This window comes from Sus scrofa, chromosome 5 (assembly GCF_054392235.1).
Source record: "Sus scrofa isolate SSC_HxYL_T2T_F1_AM1 chromosome 5, Sscrofa_HxYL_maternal_Yorkshire_Landrace_v2.0, whole genome shotgun sequence".
Classification (NCBI taxonomy): domain Eukaryota; kingdom Metazoa; phylum Chordata; class Mammalia; order Artiodactyla; family Suidae; genus Sus; species Sus scrofa.
Genome location: NC_139387.1, coordinates 3,794,739 through 3,797,973, shown reverse-complemented (window position 1 = coordinate 3,797,973; position 3,235 = coordinate 3,794,739). Strand labels below are relative to the sequence as shown.

The 3,235-nt window shown below is 47.5% G+C and overlaps 1 non-coding gene across 1 annotated transcript; it reads right to left on the bottom strand.

The window, feature by feature from the left end:
• Positions 1 to 893: 893 nt before the first annotated feature.
• LOC146403078 (U6 spliceosomal RNA) lies at positions 894 to 995 on the bottom strand. Its single transcript, XR_014804725.1, has one exon. It is a non-coding gene; the product is annotated as a U6 spliceosomal RNA (small nuclear RNA).
• Between the last annotated feature and the right edge of the window lie 2,240 nt (positions 996 to 3,235).

Here is a 3,235-nt window from a genome sequence, read left to right as displayed (position 1 = left end):
TAACCCACTGAGCAAGGGCAGGGGTTGAACCTGCATCCTCATGGACACTAGTCAGATTCATTTCTGCTGAGCCACAATGGGAACGCCCAGATTCCTACTCATCTCGATTATAGTCCTCCTTCGACTTTCCTTAGATTTAATTTACTGGGTTTTTTCTTAGTTTCATGAGACAGAAGCTTAGATTGTTGATTTTCAGTCTTCTAGTTTTCTAATGAGTGCATTTAAAACTAAAAATTTCCACTCAAGTATTCCTTTAGCTGCTTCTCACCAGTTTTAGTACATTTGTTTTCATCATCATTCAGTTCCAAGTATTTTCCAATTTCCATTGTGCTATCTTCCCTGACCCATGAGTTACTCAGAAGTGTGTTGCTTAATTTCTAAACACTTGGGGATTCTCTAATTATCTTTCTGTTATTAATTTCTTGTTTAATTGCACTGTGGTCAGAGAACACACTCTGTGTGATTTCAGCCCTGTGAAATCTGTTAAGACTTGCTCTAGGGCCCAGCATATGGTCTATTTCGGTAAATGTTCCATGGCTGCATTTATCCCTTCTTTGCCCTGGTGCCATTGATAGTATGTCTTTTGGCATTTCATAATTTATAGTTGCTTTAAGTAGTTAATATTTGTGTATCTCTACCCTTTCCAGTGTTTATTCCTTCCTGTAGTGTGTGCTCCCACCTGAGATTTCTTTCCTTCAGCCTGAAGAACTTCCTGCAGGGGTCCTTGTCGTGTTGCTTTGCTGGTAGTAACTACTTCTCTTAGCTTCTGTTCAAAGCCACTTCTGTTTGGCCTGTTTCTCTGCATAATATCTTCTTCAAAAATGTTGGCTGGGTTTGGAGTTCTTTTTCCCCCCAGCAATTTAAAGATGTTATTCCATTGTCTCCTGGATTCCAAAAACATGAAATGCTTCACGAATCTGCATGTCACCCTTGGGGGCCGTGCCATCTTCCATGTGTCAGGCCAATTTTTATGCAAGTGCTGCCAAAACAAACATATTACATAGCTTTTCAAACATTTATTCTTGTCCTTAAAAAATGTTTTTCCTTCCAAATTCTCTACTGATTCCCTCCTCTTAGATAGCGTCACCCACACCCTCTGGGTGTGTGGTTTGGGGCCGGGGGGTCCAAAAGAGTCCTAATAAATAATACTCTCTTCCCTCCTTCAGGTTTTGAGGAAGCTAAGAGGAAAAACCAGAAGGGGCAGTTGCATTTATTCAGGACCCAAGGGTCCCAAGTCGAGGGTGAGGGTAGGTGTTTGGAACAAGGATAGTAGCTCCTATGAACGAGGGCCACCACGTGCCCACCACCATCCTGGGCATGTCCCACCCACGTTCTCAACCCACTCAGAGCCCTGTGCTCTGAAGCAAGTCTTAGCAACTCCACCCAGCAAACAGGAGACCAAAGATGCTACACTTCGGTCTGTGAGGTAAGACCGTCAGGCCACTGTCCCCTGTGCTCACAATACTCTGGCCACCTTTCAATACCTCCAATGTTCCAAACTCTCGCCTTGGGGACCCACATGCTGTTCCCTTGGTTAATATGCTTATCCAAGCCCTCTCCTGCGGGTCTCTGTTTCAAGGCTCCTTTTGAAGTTGTCCATGTTGACCCCCTCCCAGTTTACACTAGGTCCCCTTTATGACCTTTTATCACTCCATTTCGTTTTTTTCCTTCTAGAACTTACCATATTTGTAATGATTTCAGCAGTCTTCTTGGTAGGTATGTCCTCTTGTCCTTTAGAGATGCTGCCTCCGTTAGACCCTAAGTTCCTGCAAGTCAGGCGCCCAGCTGCTTGGTTGCTGGCGGTCCTCCCAGCCCAGGCCGAGAGTCAAGCACTGCAGATGTGTGCCCTCCTCCACCGTCCCCTACATGGCTGTCCTCTTTCTCCTCCCACTCATTTCTCTCCTTCTCTTGCATCTATATTCTTTTTTGGTCTTTTTAGAGCCGCCCCTGCAGCATATGGAGGTTCTTAGGCTAAGGGTTGAATCAGAGCTGCAGCTGCCAGCCTACACCACTGCCAGAGCAACGCGGGATTGGCGCCACATCTTTGATGCACACCTCGGCTTGCAGCAACACCGGATCCTTAACCCCCTGAGCAAGGCCTGGGATCAAACCCACATCCTCATGGATACTGGTCAGATTCTTAACCTGCTGGGCTGCAATGGGAACGCCACTCTATTCCTTCAAAATAAGTCCTTAAATGGACATGTGTTTTCTTTTTTTACTGGCGTATGGTTGGTTTATAACGTGTTAGTTTCAGATGTCCAGCTAAGGGATTCTGTTATACCCATGTAGAGATATATCTCATATGTATTTATATATAGGCATATATCACATATATTCTTTTATATTATATTCTTAAATATAGTCACATATGTATTCTTCATATATATTTTTTCTTTTTCAGGATCGTTTCCCTCATAGGGTTATTAGGAAATACTGCGCGGAGTTCCCCGTGCTGTACAGTAGGTCCCTGGTGCTTACTCAGCGTATATTTAGAAGCGTGTGTCTGCTCACCTCAAATTCCTCATTTCTCCTCCCCCGTCCCCCCGCTGGTGACTGTAAGGTGACTTTCTCCGTCTGTGGGTTGCGCCTCGATTCCCGTGGAGACAAGCCAGGGAGTTTCCTGGGAGCTGCTCGGCCGAGTAGAGAGGGTCCCACACAGCGGGGAGACTGGCGGCTGGCCCGACGGCCTGTTTACCTGCGTCATCGTTGGCAGAGGTCGCTGGCTCCGGGATGGAACATGCGGGTGAGGAGGCAGCCTCTCCTGCGGCTTTGGACAGGAGCGAGCGGGCGGACACGGTCACCAGGCAGATCCTGGAGTTGCTAGAGGGCAGCAACGTAGGAGCCAAATTAGGACCGGGTTTCCCCTTTCAAGAAGCGGAGGCGAACACCTGTTCAGGTTAGAGTGCTTTTGCCACCTTTTGCCCTGTTTGAGTCGTCTGAAGCCACGTCCTCGGAACTGGATTCAGCTCCTTCGGAGCAAAGATGCTTTTCCCTCTCCCTTGCTTTGCTGTTTTTGGGCTGTGCCCACAGCATGGGGAAGGTCCCGGACCAGGGATCGAACCCGCGCACAGCAGCGACCCAAGCTGCTGCAGTAGCAATGCCAGATTCTCCTCCTATTGCACCACAAGGGAACTCCTTTTTCTGTTTTCATTGTTACCTTTTATCTCCCACCAAACCCCCAGCCCAGCGCAGGGCCAGCAAGTGCTCAGCAGACAGGACTTTATCACACCCT